The sequence below is a fragment of the Natator depressus genome, chromosome 7, assembly GCF_965152275.1.
Source record: "Natator depressus isolate rNatDep1 chromosome 7, rNatDep2.hap1, whole genome shotgun sequence".
Classification (NCBI taxonomy): domain Eukaryota; kingdom Metazoa; phylum Chordata; order Testudines; family Cheloniidae; genus Natator; species Natator depressus.
Window position 1 is genome coordinate 98,822,150 of NC_134240.1, and position 21,434 is coordinate 98,843,583.

Genomic DNA, 21,434 nt, shown 5'->3' on the forward strand with positions numbered 1-21,434 from the left:
GAGTGCCTACTACGGTCTCTGAGGCCAGTTTCTACAGGTCAAGGGAGTAGGTATGCCAAGGTAATACTAAAGGTCTAGCTTCCCTGGTTCTTTTTGCAATAGTCTTCAGGCCAGAAACAGTCCAAATGGAAAGCAACACATAAAAAGCCAGGTGAAGTTGTTGTTGGGTTTTTTTTTTTTTAAAACAAGTGTTAAAGTTCCTTCCATCCTACCTGTTAAGGTCAAATTAGTTGTTACTGAAGTCACTACTGATGTTTGAGCCTAACCTAGTGTCAAAGCCTGTGTTGGTTTTTCTAGTCAACCTTAGATCTCCTCTGACTTGAATTTGTTAGAAGTCGCAGACTTTGTAGATATGCTGTTTCAGAATCTAGTATTGGAAAATAATATTCAAAAGGTGGATAGGAAAAGATCCAGTGTCTGACTTGTGTTAAGAGAACTTCCTGATTGAGATTTTCAAAGCAGTGCATCATCTTTAAGGGAAGACGTGTGGCTAAATCCACTGCACTGCTTTGAAAATCTTAGCTCCCATGGTTATCTTCAGATGACAAATTGTTAAGAAGAGTGAAAAAAAATGTTTAACATGATTTTAAGAACTGCTTATACATCAGGCCAACACAATTGACACTAGCAAATCATCAGAGGTTATTTTCGCCCATTAAACTGAAGTTTAGAATATTTGAAGATCATTTGATGAGCAAGATCTCTTTAAAAATAAATAGAAAAATCGTCAAGATCATGAATCTATCAAGGGATTAATTAAAGCCCATGAAGAAATGTTCAAGAAAAGGTTTGCTCTCTGAGGTGCTTATTTTTCTTGTCTCAAAGACTTTCTCCTAGACTTGACTTTTTCTCCTGTTAAGCAGATCATCCAGATATAATTAATGTATTTCACATACACTGTTCAACCTGAGTGTAACAGATAGATGGCATTGAATTTGTAAGCTTATTTTCAAATGGGGCTACATAAGCATTTGCCCGAGTTCAAATCTCTTTGGCGGAGCTGGAGCAGGCAGCTGGGAAGACCTCCACCACCTTCTGCTTGAAATGCAAGAAGCATTTATTTGACCTTACCTTCTCTAACATAAGAGTATGTGTATTAGTGTCATTTATTTTAGAAAAAAAGAAAAAATCCAAAACAAAATACTCCCCTGCACACACTTCTCTCCCTTCAGGAGAAGATGAGAGAACAAATGCATGGCAGTTGTTAATCATGTTGTTTCATGCATTACTGGAGAAAGTGCTCAGATACTATAGGGATGAACAGAGTGTAAGAACCTGAGTAGGACAGAACAAAGGGATAGAGCGATCCTGTAGCAGCTGGACTTAAAATTGGTAGATCATCATTCAGTGCCTACTTACGGATTAGGGGGCCTAAATTTAGACACCCAAGTTTGAAACTGTTGCTTTGTTCTTTCCTATTCTTAATTAAGCAGTGTTTCTAATTCTGAGTTTTCAAGTTATAGTTGTGGCCTTCTGGAAACCCCAGGTAAAGGCTTGTTTGATGTTTGGGGACAACGTGGAGGATGGGACCTGTCAATATAAAGAATTGGCTCTTTTTTGGACCAACCATATATTGAATCAATTAGGTGTTGATACTATTTAATGCCATGTCTTGATATGTATGTGTGATTATGGTGTTGTTACTAAAACAATGTGGGAATCACTGCATGATATTTGCTTGCAACACAGGGTGTCATTCATGAGTTATACATAAATGGCAGCTTTACATATTTAAAGGGAACATGGACTGCTTCATATCTGAAGTACGTTTCCCAGGAGATACCACCACCATTTGATCTATTTTGATTAAAATGTAAAAATTAAAAATTAAATCAAATGGTAGTATAACTCCTTTGGGAAAACATACTTCAGTTATGAAGTATTCCCCATAGTAACCTTGAGAATCTTATACTGTATTCTCAGCTGTAGGTGGTCTTTTTATGTCACACATAATTAAAATGAATTGCTGTTTGAGAACCATACAACTGCATACAGATTTATGAATCTTGAGGCTCTTCCGTTCAGATACAAACAATGATATCAGAAAGTGTGAGCAGATAAGCAGCATGAGTACAGGAAGTGGTAAGTAAGATGTTTGCTAGTTACCTGGGCCCTGAGAGAGTAGACCAGGTACACACTGTAAAACATTAAAGAAACAATGTTTTCTGGAAACGGATAATAATCAGTGTGGTTAAATTATACTACATTTTGCTGTAGAGCACAGTTCTGTCTTCTACAGTTAAAATATTCTAATACCTTTTTATATACTAAGAAATGGCTAATATGTCACCAGAAAAAAAATTGTGGAATCGGATTTACTAGGAAAATGTATTTTACAAAATCTAATGCAACTTGTTTGTATCAGCCTACTTTATCAGACCTTCTCAGAATATGTGAATGTATATTTGATAAGATTCGAGAGTAGCAGGGATCAGAAAATAAGACTACAGAATTTGCATTCACATTTTCACATATCTGAAGGACAAAATGTCATATTTATTTTTATATTTGGTTTTGGTTCTGTCACATCAACACTGTCCATAACACTGATTTGTGACTATGCATTCCATTTTACTTTAAGTAAGTCTTATGACATATTTCCAAAAATGTGAGCTTCAAGAAAAAGGCCTAATTTGAATAAACATAGCTAAATTTTGTTTAATACAAATATATATCATGTAAATTTAATAAAAATTCTATATCATGTAAAACATTTTCTAAAACCTTTGTAATAAGCAGTAGGAAACAATGTAATAAAAAGTAAAAGAAAATGTCTCTGATCTTTGAGTATGGAAATGTTTCTTTCTAGCAAGGGCTATTTTTAATGTATAATAAAATATCTGTGAAGTTACAGACAAGACTGCAGATGGAATATTGACCTGCAGAAGCAACGGGGTTTTCTGAATCAATAGAACTACCAATGAGAAGCCAACCTGAGATTTTCTGGTGCATATGTTCATAATTTGCCATACAGCATTGGTGTTGCCACAAGTGATTGCAAATAAAGGCTGCAAATAGGTGCGATGGTTAAGCATTAGGGGCAACTCTTAGGAAGCACTCAAAGTATCTGTCAAAAATCTTAGAATGGTAATGCACAACCAACAAGGCCTCTTACTGTTCAGATCATGGTCTATAAAGCCCATATGTGATGAAACAACACCATGCACTCAGTCATTCGGGAGTCAGCTCCTCAGGCCACAACATCCTGATTGGCCATTCACCTGCAAAGGAATAGTACCCACAAATGGCATAGCCTAACTCTGTGCACAGCACATCCCTCCATGCTTCTGTGCTCACACCACTTCAGTGACCCACTTACTCTCATTCCTGTGCTTGAGTTTAAGGTGAGCGATGAAACCAACCAATGCACCATGTTATCTAGGACTCCTGCTGTACACAGCAAAAAGACACTGTCTCTAATGTTTCTGGACCTGCAGATCACTATCAATGCTTATCCTCGTCCAGTGTCAAAAACATTTGAGAATCCAAGCCTCTAGAAACCATCTCCTATCTAGTCCCCCATGTTTCGAGGTCATGATGACATTGCTCAAATCCACTGTGTGCTCAAAGTACAGTGATGAATGACCTAGAAATGCCTATGTAAATATATTTACTCTAAAGGTTAAAAAAGTGTCTCTAAAGCATCGCAACTGCATACCCAGCTAAAAATCATCTTGAAGAACAAAAGAACGTAATGTTAAATTTAAGGCTCCAATTCAGCAAGGTACATTCACGTGCTTCAAGTCAGGTATGTGCTTAAGAACCATGCCAAAGCGGGGCCTTATTTAATAAATAAAGGTGTTTCCATATAAAACAGGAGGGTGGAAACCCTGTAACTCCCTCACAATCTGCCCCTTCCTGTGTAAGACCTCAACCCGATTAGACCAAGGAGAAAATGAAGGAAAACCACTAGTGAAATATAGACACACGTGCATGCATCTCTCTGCAGACAGAAAGTCATCTGTGCATTATAAAATGCCACTATCTAGAAGACCCACCTACAGCCAACATCCCATTATGGTGTTTTAATTCACACAAAATCAAGTTCCTCTTTCCCAGCAGAATATCCCCCCACAATATCACACTTTCCCTCAGTCTCACTCATCTCCATGCCCATAACATCCAATTAATACAAAATCCACTGCATCTCCTAAAATAAGAATATAATCCTTTAAACCGAAATTTGAAACAAAGGAAGTGAATACACACTGGGCCAAGACAGCGCCTGACAGAGTCTTGAGGCTTGGTTTGGTTTTGTACCATCATTGTAAACACAGACATTATAGAATTGTACTGGTGCAACTGAGCAGAATTTGGTTATTAGAGTCTCCCACACTTTTTGACATTATAAACGGCAAAACCAGCTTCCCCCTAAAATGTTAGATAAGGAAGCCCCACTTCCCTCCCCGCCTCCATGTCCTATGGGTTTGTGCATGTGTTATTTTTATTCACTCATTTCCACCTATCCTCAGCAGTAGCAGGCACCCTCATAGATAAGTACCTCTGATGAGTCTTCTACTCTCTAGTAAGACCCGTCCTATTAATCTTTCCTCTATCTGGATGGTGAACAGCTGTCAGGAGTTGTCCATGTTAACAAATACTGTTTTTAGTGACTCCTACCTGGATGATGCTCACAGCAGTAGTCTGAGCTTTGGATGGTGAGCAGCTCTAGTTATTTGTGTTGTACTTTTAGTTTTAAAATTATATACACCACTGGGAAAGACGCAGGAAAAGAGTATAGAGCAGTACTCACTGTGAGTTGACTGTAATCTGTAATGAAAATACATAAACTTGCTGGGCCAGATGCTCATCTGGTGTAAATTCACATAGCTCTATTAATAGCTTTTCTATATATCTTAAGTTTGTAAGGTTACTTGTATCAGGCTATTGCTTTTCCTAGGAGAAGGGTTTGGGGCTATGAGAATGACTTTGTATTCAAGTATCTACGCATTCACAGCATCACAGTCTAGTGAGTCTGTGAAATTAGTGGGAATAAATGCAGTGTGCATATTCAGTGTGCCATCTGAAAAAAACCCATATGAGTTTATGTCTAAATTAAATTTCTTCAAACATGTCAAAAATATTAGTTCTCATTCAGGACTCCATAATTTAATCTGATGAAAATAAAGCCACTGTGAGCTATCCGAGCTCAAAAAATTTGTCTGAAAAATGTCTGACCAGGTGAAAGATTTTTATTTCATGACTGGATAACTCAGAAAGGCTTAACTGATTTTATGAGATTGTCCAAAAATATTCACTTCTGAGCTAAAACCAAGTATGAAAAACTTCAGACAAAGGATTGGATTATTTTTAGATAAGCACTCTGAAGAGAGGCCTTGAGTGTAATTTTAACCTTAGTTATAATGGGCAGGAATTGTTGTTACTATAATATTACAATGATTGCTAATCAAAAATAGGTGGGAAATTCTGCTTAATCAAACATCACATATATTTGTATTTAACTAACCATAACATTTACCTAAAAGGGAAGTTGTTATAATTCAATTTTTGTAAAGATCATGGGAGCACATTAAAAAAACACTAATCTTTCACTGTAACCAGTCTATGACTTTTCTTTAAGAAAAGCCGGAAAAAGTTGTTCTCTAACAATTTTATAACCTAAGTGTTGATATGCAGTGTCAGGTAATTCAGTTAAGATTTTAACCTTTAAACACACTTCACTATTATGGCGAGGTATTTAAGATTTTTATTAGGTAATGTTTTAGTCATAGCTGCCAACTACCTCTTTCTGAAATAGTTTGTGGATTATAGCCCTGGTTTACTTCAGCAGATCCTTCTGAGCCATCACTATCTATTGAGTGCCAAACATATGCAGGATGCTTGTATGCTAAAAATACCTTTGGAATTTTATGGGAATAAAAAATTAATCCACAGGCCAAATGCTAATTTGCTTTAAATAAAATTGTGATAATTCTCAAAATAAGCAAAGCAATTAGTTCACATTGATAACAGATCCTTGACAATAATGTTACAAATACAATATTGTAAAATGATCTGATGCATTCTTTTACATTAAAAATAGCAAGTGTCTGTTTTTGTCATCATTCACTCTTCTTTAATAATTCAGAGCCTTTAATGGCATCATGTTCCACCTGCCCAAGTGTTTGTGCACCAAAAAAATAAAATAAAATGGAAAGCCAGACATTGGGGATTTTATGGAATTTAAGAATAATCAGGTCAAAGTAAAATCATTTGTTTGGATTTCATCTCCAGTTGCAATTCAGATATAGAATTTCATTTAGCATTCTCTTAGAATAGCATCAATGGTTAAAGCAAACAGTGACAATCATCAATGGAACGCTAAGTTGATAGTCATAAGAAATGAAGCAAAAACGAGGAGTCCTTGTGGCACCTTAGAGACAAACAAATTTATTTGGGCATAAGCTTTCATGGGGTAGAACCCACTTCATCAGGTGCCTGGAGTGGAAAATACAGGAGCAGGTATAAATACTCAGCCCATGAACAGATGGGAGTTGCCTTACGAAGTAGGAGGTCAGTCTAACGAGGCAATTCAATTAACAGTAGGATACCAAGGGGGAGAAAATTACTTTTGAAGTGGTAATGAGAGTGGCCCATTTCAAACACTTGAAAAGAAGGTGTGAGTAACAGTAGGGGGAAATTACTATGGGGGAAATTAGTTTTGTAATGACCCAACCACGCCCAGTCTTTATTCAGGCCTAATTTGATGGTATTCAGTTTGCAAATTAATTCCAGTTCTGCAGTTTCACATTGGAGTCTGTTTTTGAAGGTTTTCTGTTGAAGAATTGCCAGTTTTAGGTCTCTTATTGAGTGACCAGGGAGATTGAAGTGTTCTCCTACTGGTTTTTGAATGTTATAATTCTTGACGTCTGATTTGTGTCCATTTATTCTTTTACATAGAGACTGCCCGGTTTGGCCAATGTACATGGCAGAGGGGCATTGCTGGCACATGATGGCATATATCACATTGGTAGATGTGCAGGTGAACGAGCCCCTGATGGCATGGCTGATGTGATTAGGTCCTATGATAGTATCACTTGAATAGATATGTGGACAGATTTGGCATTGGGCTTTGTTGCAAGGATAGGTTCCTGGGTTAGTGTTTTTGTTGTGTGGTGTATGGTTGCTGGTTGGTATTTGCTTCAGGTTGGGGGGCTGTCTGTAAGCGAGGACTGGTCTGTCTCCCAAGATCCGTAGAGTGAGGGACAGTCTTTCAGGATAGGTTGTAGATCTTTGATGATGCGCTGGAGAGGTTTTAGTTGGGGGTTGAAGGTGACATCTGACATCAGGAATCATAACTTTCAAAAACCAGTAGGAGAACACTTCAACCTCTCTGGTCACTCAATAACAGACAAAGGTGGCAATTTTGCAACAGAAAAGCTTCAAGAACAGACTGCAACGAGAAACTGCTGAACTAGAATTAATTTGCAAACTAGATATCATTAACTTGGGCTTGAATAGAGACTGGGAGTGGCTGGGTCATTACACAAATTTAATCTATTTCCCCATGTTAAGTATCCTCACACCTTCTTGTCAACTGTCTGAAATGGACCATCTTGATTATCACTACAAAAGTTTTTTTTTCTCCTGCTGATAATAGCTCATCTTAACTAATTAGCCTCTTAGAGTTGGTATGGCAACTTCCACCTTTTCATGTTCTCTGTATGTGTATATATATATCTTCTTACTATATGTTCCATTCTATGCATCTGATGAAGTGTACTGTAGCCCACGACAGCTTATGCTCAAATAAATTTGTGCCACAAGTACATCTGTTGGACAGTAGAATACCAGCAGATCAGAATTTACTCATGGAGGCTACTAACAGTCCCTAACTCACATAATATATTAGCATGTGATATGTCTTACCCTCATAAGTCAGACATGCCATTGATATAAGCACAGTAGCAGGAGAGCTGCTGAATAGCAGATAGGAGAGGGAGATTATATGTAAGCTTGTTTTGAAGGGAGAGCAAATGGAAAGAAGAAAATGTAGCTGAAAAACAGAAAGAGGTAGAAAAAATAATAACGGAGTATAACTTAACAAGGAAATATGTAAGACAGACATTCCAGATTGTACTAAATCAAAGTTTAGGTTTTTTGTATATTTAAGAGCAAAGATTGAGCAGCACTACATTGCAGGAATAATGTCCGCTTCCAATTAGAGATGGAGGAAGCGTCAATAAAGAGTATGATTGCTATCTTTGAGCACTTTTCCTTTAGGCCACCATTCCCAAGTTGTCTAATTGTCCTTGATGGGTTTTCTTTCCCCCCCAGCAATCCTGTCCAGTATCTAGCTGTTCTGGGCATCTGTGCAGAGACTAGGTATACAAATTCCTGCTATTGCCTCTTATTTTTCCTGCCAAGGAGCTGAAACTTAGAAAGAACGTTACTTTAACAGGACAAGAACCCGTTAAAGTTTGGTTTGTATTTAAAACTTTTTAACCTCTCTAGACATGGCACAAACATTGGCTATTGCATTTCATAAATCCATTAAACTGCTTGTTGGAGGGAGGAGGACATGGGCTAAATCTTTTGGTAAAAAGAAGGTAAAAAGTTGGAAGGGGAATTAAATGTGATGGGACTACTGATTAAAACTTGCCTGCGTAACTTACTGTTGAGTGCAAATAGGTACTATCGGTGTCTTCCTTCTAAATGTTCATTTCAAATACTTCCAAATTCAGGAACTTTTTCTCCACAGTGGGCCACTGGTTAATTTTTACCCCATTAATTTATTTACATGTCAGAACAATCCTGCACTGGCTTTTCCAGTATTAAATGTGATGATTTTAGAACTCCATGTTGTAGAGACTTTGGAATAGAGAATTAGGTCCTATCGTGATAAAAATGAAGAAAATGCAGAGTTACAGATGAAGCACCTGCATTAAAAAAAGTATTAAGGAAGTAGTCCACTGTTCCTATAGTTCGGGTTTTCCCCAGGACTCTTCTTTGCTCTTTTTGTTCTGAGTTGTATACATGGGTAAAATATTTTTAGTGCATAGACTAAAATGTAATGTGCACACTAAAAATCTCTGCAGAGCCCATATTCAGTGGATCCACATACTTAAAACAAATTAATGTTTAGATTTACTGGTTGTACATGCTCATTAATGAAGTCAAATATGTCCACAATTTTAAAAGTGACCTGTAGAAAAAATTGTCAGAACGCAGGATCCCAATAGTAAAAGGCTACCCAAATTAAAACTGCTATTTCAATTGAATACAATATTATTCACTTACCTCCTTTCATTTGGACATACTGTTGTTTTATGCTGATAAACAGCTGCTGTGTTCCACACATTTCAGCAGTGGCTGAAGTGATTTTTCAAAACAATATATTGGAACACCTAATTCTTTCTGTCATTCTTTTTCTCAACCATAGTATCTAGGCACTGACTCCAATGGAGACTGACAATTCAGACACTGTGTAGTGTGGTGTGTTTATGTATCTATGTGTGTGTAAGCATATAATTTTATAAATATATATTATAATATTTTGGAAGCAGATTTTCTTGAAACAATAAACGTTTAACTTGCTGTGTATGACCTGTGTTTTGTTCTTTCTTCTCTCTCCTTCTGTCTCTCTTCTTCAGCCTCTGTGTCTGTTTTCCCATTTCCCAACTGCTATTTCTCTGCCACCCTGGGCCTCCCTTAACCCTCCTCAAGCAGCTACTATTTTAACCCCAGTTCTTTCCCAGCCCCTCTATAGCTTTCTCTGCACTGTGGAAATGACATTGTCAATAAATGCTGACAATGGATGCAGCTGAATGGTTCTGAACACAGTTAAACTGCAAGTACAGTCAGGGACAAACCATGCTCAGCACAGTCTGAGCACCTGTTGTCAGCAAGGGGTAGACACCCATGGAATCCTTGATCTCCTTCCAGCTCCTGGCAGACCAGCAAGGAGAAGGATTCCTTGCACAGCGAGTATTCAACACAGAGTTGGCTTGGAGCATTTACAGACTGAGGCAGGGAGTGCCATGCAGAATGGTGTGTTGTGAAGGGGGCTGTTTGATCAGCAGGCCTAGTGATCAGGGCTTGCTGGTCCATTCACTGTGTCCCCTGAATCCCCTGAATGGGGTTCAGCCAGGTCAGCTTCCTTGTAAGTAACCCTGCAGTCCTGCCCATGTGCTAGATGCCTTAGAAACAGAATACGTATCACTGATCCTACCTTTCTACTCTCCCAAAACAGTCCCCTTCTGACTATAAAAAGAATAAAAGAAACAGTCCTGACAACGATAATAAATCAGCTTTGGATTTTGCAGCAATTGTTTATTTACATCTTAACAGAAATTCCTGGGTCCTGAAAAACTCTAAGATCAGCTCTCTCATCCTATGCTTGAAATACTTACAATGGTCTCCATCTGATCATGGCCCCTTCCTATGCTGGTGGAGCTACAGGCCAATCAGAACCAGTGGAGCAGCCTCCTGAGACTGACAAAAGAGACCCAGCTCAGGCAGCTACTTCCCTACCAGCAGCTACTTTCCCACTGCTGAGCCTGGAGCCACCCATTGCTGGGGAGCTGCAGAAGCCACCGATGCCACCAGAGTCCCATCTCTAAAGGTGTAAGGGTAGCAACAGGAGCAACTCAAAGGAGGTATTGTTGCTGACATATTCCTGCTGCCTGCCTGCATCTGGGAAAAGTAGCAGCTACCCAGAAAGAGGAATCTGCCCCATCCCAAGTCAATGCAGGACCCCAGTGCCCAAGCAAGGAGTTCTAGTACACCTCAGTGAGAGACCCCAGTTCAGGACTCCAGACCTGGTCCCTAGGGCACGCCAGTAATTTCAGTGCAGGGCCACAAGCCCCAGCAGAGGACTCTAGCACACTCCAGTGAGAAACTCCTGAGCAAGTCTCCAGCACACTCCAGTGTGGAACTCCAGAGAGAGACACCTGAAGCCCAGTGGGAAACCCCAATATCCTGTCACTGGTATCTGCACTCTGCAATGTCTAGGTGTTTAGGCTGTACTCACGATACCATTAGGGAAGTTGCAGAAGACTGGAAGAAAGCTAATATTTAAAAAGGGTAAATGGGATGACCCGGGTAGTTATAGACCTGTGAGTTTGACATCGATCCCAGGCAAGATAATGGAGCTGCTTAGATGGGACTCAATTAATAAAGAATTAAAGGAGGGCAATATAACTCATACCAATCAACATGGGTTTATGAAAAATAGATCCTGTCAAACTAACTGGATATCTTTCTTTGATGAGACTACAAGTTTGGTTGATAAAGATAATGATATTGATGTAATATACTTAGACTTCCGTAAGGCTTGGTACCATACAACATTTTGATTAAAAAACTAGAATGATAAAAAAATTAACATGGCAGCCATTAAATGGATTAAAAGCTAGCTAATGGATAGGTTGCAAAATGTAATTGTAGTTGGAGAATCATCAGACCGATGTGTTTCTAATGGGGTCCTGCAGGGACTGGTTCTTGGTCCTATGCTACTTAACATTTTTGTTAATGAGCTGGAAGACAATATAAAATACTAATTTATAAAGTTTACAGATGACACAAAAATTGGGTAAGTGGTAAATAATGAAAAAGACAGGTCACTGATACAGAGCAATCTGGATCACTTCGTAAACTGGGCACAAGAAAACAATATGCATTTTAAATATGGTTAAATGTAGACCACACTTACAGGATGAGGTAGACTATCCTGGGAAGAGTGACTCTGAAAAAGATTTGGGGGTCGTGGTGGAGAGTCAGCTGAACATGAGTTCTCAGTGCAACGCTGTGGCCAAAAGGGCTAATCCAATCTTTGGATGCATAGACAAGAGAATCCTAAGTAGGACTAGAGAGGTTAATTTACGTCTGTACTTGGCACTGGTGTGACCACTTCTGGAATTCTGTGGATGTCCACAGTTGAAGAAGGATGTTGATATATTGGAAAGGTTCAGAGAAGAGCCACAAGAATGATTAAAGGATTAGAAAACCTGCCTTATAGTGATAAAATGAATAGACGGAGCTCCTTAAGTCTAACAAAGAGAAGGTTATTTAATATTTAATAATGGGCTTTTCAGTCAATCAAGCAGAGAAGGTATAATTTGATCCAATGGCTGGAAGTTGAAGCTAGACAAATTCAGATGGGAAATAAGATGTAAATTTTTAACAGTGACAGTAATGAACCATTGGAACAACTTACCAAGAGTCATGGCAGATTCTGCACACTGACAATTTTTAAATCACAATTAGATGTTTTTCGAAAAGATATTGTCTAGGAATTATTTTGAGGATGTTCTATGGCCTGTGTTATACAGGAGGTCAGACTAGATGATCACAGTGGGCCCTTCTGATCTTGGAATCTATGAATTTGTCCATCACCATGTTGCCCATAAGCATGTTGGCAATGAGTGGGAAGACGTTCCATTGTCAGCAGACCCTCTTTTTTCTCAGGGTGATCCCTGGTCTAGGCTGTACTCTGGATGTTTGGTGAGCTTTAAAATTATCTTTGGAAAGAACTATGGTTCTTCAGTCTTTTGAAGGATGAAGGGCTTGGGATGGTCCTAGTGAACATTTCACTGATTTAAGGCTGAGTGCCTGGGAAGCTGTCACAGTTCTCAGGCTGCTGATGGGTGCTTCTTACTAGACAGGCATTGGGAAGTCCTTTGGGCACCTCCATCTACCTAAGTAGGAGTCTCTATGACACAAATTGAGGTAGTCTTTTTATGTTACGGGGGATGAGGCGCTGGTTCCCACTCCCCTCGTCTCTATTCTCAGATTCTGTAACCCAGAAAGGGGAAGAGGGTAGCGACCTCAACTGCTTAGCCTTGGGGCTTACAAGAGCTATCTTACTCAGCCAGTATACCAGGGTCACTGTCTCCTTGTAAGGAGGGGAGGGAAGGGCACGTTGGTAAATGGCCTTCCTGGGGCAGTTCCTTGCAGGCTTCCAGGAGTCTCCTCTGGGAGAGGTAGAGCCACTGTCTGCTCTTTCCTAGAGCTGTCCAGCAACTGCTGGGAACTTTCTGTTTTTAGCCCTTGTTCCACTCTTGACATGATTGACAGGACCAGAGGGATAAAGCCAGTCTTGCTCATAACAACTATTTAACCCGTCCGTAACAGAGGCTTACTAGTCTGAAGGGGCTCCAGGTTCCCTGAGTGTGGGAACATTGCTCTCTTTCTATGGCCACTTACAGGGCAAAGAGAGAAGAAGCCTTGGTGGCAGACACAGACAAGGCCTTCTTAATCTAGTCTGGTCTTTCCTCCTTTCCTTTACCAAACATACTCATCAGTACATGTAGCTCTCACCTGTAGAGTATTGAATGCCCTTGTCTCTGCTAATCTTCTTCATCATCACCACACCACCAACCTGTTTAAGAAGCTGCTAGACATCTGCATTTCTGACTGGTGTAGCAAAGACCAAGTGAAATCTGGGGGCCAAATTCATCTTTACTAACACCGTGAGATGCATTAGTAGCTCCTTTCACCATCCTGGTTTCTCACCACAGTAAAGGAGTATTCCACCATTGACCTTCCCTTGTTTCATCCAGTAGGATGCAGTTTTAATCTCTGTTTCACCAGAACACAGAGCTAGGAGAATGACCAGGTGCCAACCTCTCACTGGCAAACACTATCTACATTTGGAATAGTGCTGGTTCCCTGTTGTTCCCCCATCTGATGAGAGGTCACAGACACTTTGCACTACTGCAAACCATTCCCCCCAGGCAGACTTCCTGATGGTCTGGACCCTGAAAACAAATAGAATCACTATCATAGGGTGGTTGGGCCCAGTAAACAAAGCAGGTCCAGCTCCCCTGTGCCAGAGCAATTGCTCCAATTTGGCTAACAAAGAGGGCAGGGCAGCACCTGGGGGCTATAAAGGATGAGGGAGCAACCCAGTGAGGGGGAATCCCAGTGAGTCAGATCCAACTGGTTCAAGTCAGGAAGGGCAGGTGAGAGTTGCCAGTGACCATGGGACTGCAGAGTCCTGCACTTAGGACGGAAGAATCCCATGCACCGCTACAGACTAGGGACCGAATGGCTCGGCAGCAGTTCTGCAGAAAAGGACCTACGGGTTACAGTGGACGAGAAGCTGGATATGAGTCAACAGTGTGCCCTTGTTGCCAAGAAGGCCAATTGCATTTTAGGATTTATATGTAGGGGCATTGCCAGCAGATCGAGGGATGTGATCGTTCCCCTCTATTCGACATTGGTGAGGCCTCATCTGGAGTACTGTGTCCAGTTTTGGGCCCCACACTACAAGAAGGATGTGGAAAAGAGTCCAGCAGAGGGCAACAAAAATGATTAGGGGACTGGAACACATGACTTATGAGGAGAGGCTGAGGGAACTGGGATTGTTTAGTCTGCGGAAGAGAAGAATGAGGGGGGATTTGATAGCTGCTTTCAACTACCTGAAAGGGGGTTCCAAAGAGGATGGATCTAGACTGTTCTCAGTCGTAGCTGATGATAGAACAAGGAGTAATGGTCTCAAGTTGCAGTGGGGGAGGTTTAGGTTGGATATTAGGAAAAACTTTTTCACTAGGAGGGTGGTGAAACACTGGAATGCGTTACCTACAGAGGTGGTGGAATCTCCTTCCTTAGAAGTTTTTAAGGTCAGGCTTGACAAAGCCCTGGCTGGGATGCTTTAGTTGGGGATTGGTCCTGCTTTGAGCAGGGGGTTGGACTAGATGACCTCCTGAGGTCCCTTCCAACCCTGATATTCTATGAATCTATGATTCTATGACTGGAGGAGTCCCAGAAGGAAGCAGAAGGCAAGAGAGTAACAAGAGGGATTTGCTAGCTGGTGTCCCCAGGCCAGAGCTAGGGCCAGAAGGCCAAAGGCTGGGGGGCTTACCTACTGAAATCTGTGGGCCAGAGAGCTGGACCTGAGGAACTGTGAGAGGGCCAGGAGAGTGAGGAATGCTCCCATGGCAAGGAAGTTCCCAGAAGAGAGGCTATGGGTGTGCCCACTGGGGAAAGGGTGGGTGCACCCCAATTGGAAGGGCTAGGGTGGCTGCTCTGGTACAAGGACAGGAGATGACTGACAGTGTCCGGGCATGGTTGGAGGCATCAGTGCGTGGTATTTGGGGAATGGAATGATGAGTTGTCTTGAGTTTTATTGATTGCTTGCACTGGTGTGAAAATGGACTACATGTCTGACACTTTTGTTATGGACTATGTTCTTATAATAAACTACCCCTGGTAGTAGTGCAACAAGAAAGCCTGAAGTTATTGAGGTCTCTGAAGTAGGAAAACTGAGACAATCACATACTAATACATCCCTGAAAGTTGTAACAGTAATAATTAATACTTTGTCCTTCCATAGCACCTTGCCTTTGAGGCTCTCAAAGTGCTTTCAGACAGGAACAATTTAAGCGCTATGTCACCCCTGCAGGATAGCTAAGTATTATTGGCCCCACATTATGCAAAAGAAAACTGACCAAGAGAGAGAGATTGACTTTCTTAAAAGTACACAGGAAGGATTTGCTTCACTCACAGCTTGCAAAGTGGGGTGCAAATAACCCAGATCTCCTGACACAGAATCCTGCATGTCAAAAATAAGACCATCCATACGAACATTTCTCTCACCCTTTCTCGCAAATGAGGATTTAAAATGGAAGCAACAACACAACCCTTGTATAGTATCATCAGTGAACATGCTGGGATAAAATAGCAGACTTCCGAATTATAACCTACATGAAAAGGGTGTGCATAATGTTACAGTAAAAACCACTACACATTTGGATCAAATAGCTTTTATGTCAGACATCTGATTATCTAGTTAAAAATCTATTCCTCATGCACAGATGTATAACACCAGCTTTGCACATGAGATTTAAATATCTATTTCTAACAAACAAATGAATCATTCTTAAGTGGAAATAAACTGAAAATGGAAAAATAAATGTATAAATTTGCTATTTTCACCACTGTCTTTTCTGTTGCATTTCGTATGGCTCAGGTGTGTGCTGAATATATATACCTGTTGGATGACTAGGATCACTCTTTCTTCTTACTGCCATGAAAGAATTAAATACAAAATCTTCTGTAGGAAGCAATTGTGAAGTGTGGAAGTTTCTAGTCAGGCAAATAAATTGGATTTAAGTATATTACAGTCATAATCTTTTCTGCCTCTCTCCAGACAGCCTTTGTACATGGAGAAATGAGAATGTATTCTCAGACAAATCTTGACCTGAGGGAGAAGGCTGCGGGAATCTGGATTTTCAATAACATAAGACAATAAAGCTCAGACTTCTAACCTGCCGCAATATGGTAAAAGTATAAAGAGCTTAGCAACTAATAAAAGAAAAGGGTCTTCCAACTCATATTTGAAGATCTAGACCCCCAAAAGGACACTTCATAAAGATCATAATGGGTTAGTCAGTATCTAACAGATACAATGTACCTTGTTGACCAATTGTCTGACAGTTGTCTTCTACAGGTCTGGATATTAATAAAGTCTTGTGTTGATTTCCTTTGGGTATTTTGTCCTCATAATTGTACATCTACTTGTTGTGACATTGCAGCTTGCTATATACTTATTTAATGTGAGTTTTATAGCAAAATGTATGTATGCTATTGTTTCCTTAGATGATATGCACATATTGAAAATTTTATCTCCCTCTAAGGTACACTGAATCAAAGTAGTTACAGTGCAAGGGAGAGTACATGATCTTAGGGCAAAGAGGAAATCCACGTGTGTTTTCCCCTTAGGTCTGAACACTGTCTTACTCTCCTTACATTATATAGAGAATATAAAGGGATTCAATTATCCCTGCATTTTTATTGTTAATAATAATAATAAAAATGTGCTCTAGATAGTATATTCCAGTTAATATTTTGACAGATAATGCTAGTGTAAAGTAAATGTCACTCACACAGTAAGATCAAGGGAAAATAGATGCATAAGAAAGATCATACAGTGGCTTATGTAGTGAAAATGAAGCCTGTTAAAAACTGCTCTTCCTAACAAAACAAAGAACCTATCTTCAGCTTGATCCTGCTCTCTCCATTTTCTGTAGATATAGTCACTTTATAAAATGCAAATATTTAGAGATTACACATTTATATATAAAATTGCAGTTTTCCATGTAATCTCAAAGACAAGCACTGTATTTTAAAAATATATTATGTCAACATAATTCTACCAGTGTCATTGACAATGACATCACAGCCATGTGATATCAAAATAGGGAAGATACAAATGTCAGCATTTAGTCATGCCATGATTCATCCTGGATCAACCCCACAATGATATGGGGTAATGCAGCAAGATGCACACTATTTAGGTGAAAGAACACTGTTAGCCTGGCTAGTGTGTGTGTGTGTGTGTGTGTAAAATAGGAGTGTAAATCTTCATTGACCTGTGCATGCTAAAGGGCAAATCCTGCTCTACTTCCATAAGTGCAGAAGATTCTGGATGAAATGGAATTGATGTGGCCTCACTGTTCATAGGAAGCAAGATTTGGAGTGCCCATGCAGGAGGTCTGCACAGCACAGTTCCTCAGGAGATCCCAACATAACACTATGGAGGAAAGATTTGGGGTAAGAAAAGAGGCAGGTTGCAACTACTCAGCTCCATCAGCCTCATCTCATTGAAACTAGTGAAAGTCTTTCCACTTTGATTTGCTTTGGATTGGTCCCATAGAGGAGAATCATCTGAAAGTTGCAATAGCAACAACAGAGCTTGCCTAGTGTTACTCCATGCCCTACACAGAATTCTCTGTATCTTATCTCACCCTACAGACTTCCCAAACATACAACCCAGTTGTTTCCTAGGGACAAAATTTCCCTCATAACACTTAAAATACCTCATTCCCTTTTCATTCAAATTTGAATGTTATATATCTGGAACATGGAGGAATAATATCAGAGGACATAGGAAAGATTAGCTGATTTTTTTCCCAGGTTGAATTTCATATAACTAATACAGCAGAGGAAAAACCACCCAAAACAATGGGAAGGAAAATCTTAGGAAGTGGTAATGCTGAAAGAGACCGAGGGGTAATAGTGGACAGTATAGTAAACTTGAGCGTCCCATATGATATGGCAGCATAAAAAAGCCAATGCCAATGGTGAGTTGCATAAACAGAAGCATGCGTCAGTGGAGAAAGGAGGTAATAGGCCCTCTCTGTGTAGCTCTGCACCAGTGGCACCAATTAAGGGATGGGAGGGAGGGGCGCAATCACCCCTCCGTCCCCTCCAAGGTTTTTGTACTTGCTCAAATTTCATCCAGAGCTGAGGGGACCATGATCTGACCACTTTTAAGCAGTGGCCCCATACTAAATCAGTACAGCTGCTGCTAGAACATAGCTCTGGCTGTGTGGTCATAACACCACTGAAATTTTACCCAGTTGGCCCTCTGCACAGCTGGAGGGGTGGCCAGACCAAATGCTGGTGTAACCTGCTGCAGGGGGAGTCTGTTCCTATGTGATGGAACACAGAGGAGTCCTCTGAGAACTCTACTCTTGGTGGCACCAGCTCATGCACTGCATGGGTGAGAGAGACCCAGAGTCCCTTTGGGAGAGAATGGAGTGGAACAAGCAGGGACTGGAATGAGGTCCCTACTAGGGGGCTGGGAGGGCAAGAGGACTGGAATTTGCCTCCCCCAATAAATAGCTGAATTTCCACCACTTCTCTGCACCTAATTCTAATTAACAGGATAATAGATAAGTTCATGGGAACTGAAAGAAGAGTAACAAAAATTATGCTGGAAGCATTGACTTATGGGAAAGATTAAAAAAGAGCTAATTATAGAAAAGTTAGCTAAGTGAAAAAGGGACATTCTATTCTATATAAATTCTGAATAGTTGTGGTTTCTGATTAAAATATTTTTGACAGAAAATTGGGTTTTGGACTAAAGATTTTCATGAAAAATGTCTGCATTCTGTGGAAAATTTAACTTATTGTTGGGAAACTGAATACTTCAAAAACCTAAAAATTTTATCCAAATCCAAAACTGTCTTGATTTGGAAATGCTGCTGTGGTTCCTATGGGAGTTGTGGTTGGGAGCCTCATGCCCCCATTCTTCTCAGTGGGCTAGGTTCCCCATTCAGACTACATCTCCCAGGATGCAAGACAACCTGGTACTCTTATAATGCATGGTGATTGCTCAGCACGAGAGGAGCCCTGGTGCACAATGGGAGATGTAGTCTAGCTAGTGAGCCTGGTCTACAGAGGAGAAGGGAGGTATGAGGAACCCGAACAGCAACTCCTATGAGGCACTGCTGCAGCAGCATTTACGAAACAATTTTTTTTTAAATTGTTGACCCAAATTTCTCTGTTTTTTATTTTTTGCCAAAAAGTCAAAATCCTGAGCAGAAAAAAAACCTATTGATTGATACCAGTCTCATCATTGTAGTATCAGAGCACCTTACGACATGACTAACATTAAGTGACATGACTAACATCTGTCAAATACAACATGACTTGGTTACAGTATGCAAAAATGTAAAGGTCTGAAGACCATAAAAGTAGAGGATGGGTTTGTTTGTTTGTTTTTCCAGTGTGATACACTAAGAGTAATGGGATAAAAGGAATAAAGTAAAAATCTGGCTGAATAGCAGGAAGAAGTTCCTGTCAAGGAGATGTATTCAGCTACAGGAAAGTCTCTCAAGGTAAGTGGTGAGCACTCAACCACTGGTACTTTTAAAACTGGACAAATACTAGAAAGTATTCTGGATGAAACAATCCTGTATTGGGAGGGTTTTGGACCACTTGATCCAGTAAGTCTTCTCCACTTTTAACTTCTGTTAATCTAGGAACTTTTGTACCATTCAAGTTCAGTTTCCTTACAGGAACCATACAAAGTAGAACAATAAGAGTTGATCTCAGAACAGCAGTATTTAGACAATGAAATTCCCCACTGGCAACTGAGCTCATTACTTATTTTTATATAGCCTAAGAAAGTCTCCACATGCACCAGATTTACAAACCTAGGGTGAGTTTAATTAATGGACTACAAATATTAAAGCCAAAATTCTAATCTCAAACCAACATGTTGGCCCTCGACCTGTAAGACGTTTGATTCTGTATGCAGTGGGAGAGAACATTAGAACTGAGATCTATATGGAATTGAGAACAGAATTTAGCCCAAAGCATTATTACGAGTTTAGTGCGACTTTTATGAATGTTTATTCCTTAAATCACCTTTCTTGACTTTTTTGGTGTGGCTTAGTGCTGAGAAGTGCTGGGGTTTGTTTCTCTTCCTATCTAATGCTCTTTAAAGAAACAGAACTGTACAAATAGCTTTGTCCTAAAAGCAAACCTAACAAATTTTAGCTTTTTTGAAGCTGATGAAAAGTTGAGAAACAATCCACTCTGTATTAACATATTATATCTGAAGCACCCACTATGTAATACCTATAGTGTATTTGTGTACTAAATCAGAGATTACATGTATATTACATTACATTAAAAATCATTTCAAAAGGAAAAATAATGTAGTCTTGTTTTTTTCCTGTCTAAATTTATATAAAATTTTAATATATATATAGCCCCACTAGTATCTGAAATGCCTCTCAGTAATTTAAAAATAGAACAATAATAATTTCTGTGTATGTGTCCCTTCCCAGCCTGTAAGAAATACCTTAATTCAGAAGTTGTTTTTTGGTGTGTTATTACTGAGAGTTTGGTGTTTGGTTTTTTTTTCCCCCCACCTGCTTATGCGCTGTGTGTGGCCTTATTCTGTGTCTTTACGTATGAACATATTACTGGAGGAAAGTTAAGATGGAATTATTTTTGCATTTAGTCTGAAATTAATTCCAAGATCATTCTGATCTTTTGCAGGAGTGAGTTCCATAGCCTTGGTCTAGTTCTTATGAAAGCCCAGTCTCTGATGCTCACATACTTCCTCCCATTGATCTGGGGTTACAAAGCCATTTTATGGTTCAGAAAAGTTCTTTGGGGCATGACTTTGCTACTTTTGTGGCCTAGGACAGGTCAGCTCTCCTTTGAGCCTGACTCTGTCTGCACCAGACTATGTTTTCTGTTACCAATGCTCCAAATTGTTTCCCCGCTTCCCCCACATCCAAGATAATCTGAGAACCACAGTAGTCTGCATTGGCAATGGAGTGTCACAGGTTACATTGTTGCTAGACCATATATAGCAACAGTCAGGGACTTTGCAGTGCCTCAGGTATGTCAATACTACAGTGGTACAGCTGTGCCGCTGCAGTGCTTCAGTGTAGACACTAGTTATGCCAATGGGAAGGGTTCTCCAGTCGCCAGAAGTAATCCACCTCACCAAGATCAATGGAAGAATTCTTCCGTTGACCTAGCGCCATCTACATGGTGGCTTAGGTTGTCGTAACAACGCCACTCAGGAGAGTAGATTTTTCATACCCCTGAGTTAAACCGACCTAATTTTTTAGTGTAGACCAGGCGTCAGTCATTCTATTGCTTGGTCTTTTAGTTGGATGGAGTTTTCTATAATTAAGTTTTGGAACGTGGTAAAGTCCAGGAGTTTCTGGGAGGTCAGCCAG

General features: G+C 40.0%; 1 protein-coding gene and 1 long non-coding RNA gene across 2 annotated transcripts in view; one reads left to right on the forward strand and one right to left on the reverse strand.

Annotated features, from left to right (window-relative positions):
- Window positions 1-16,288, forward strand: part of C7H10orf143 (chromosome 7 C10orf143 homolog) — a 45,283-nt gene extending 28,995 nt beyond the window's left edge. Inside the window, exon 5 of the mRNA XM_074959143.1 lies at window positions 16,094-16,288. The gene's annotated coding sequence lies outside the window, so the exon portion shown is untranslated. The remainder of the gene's footprint in view (window positions 1-16,093) is intronic.
- LOC141991088 (uncharacterized) overlaps window positions 1-21,434 on the reverse strand; it is an 86,448-nt gene that overhangs the window by 19,524 nt on the left and 45,490 nt on the right. The gene's annotated exons all lie outside the window — the stretch shown is intronic.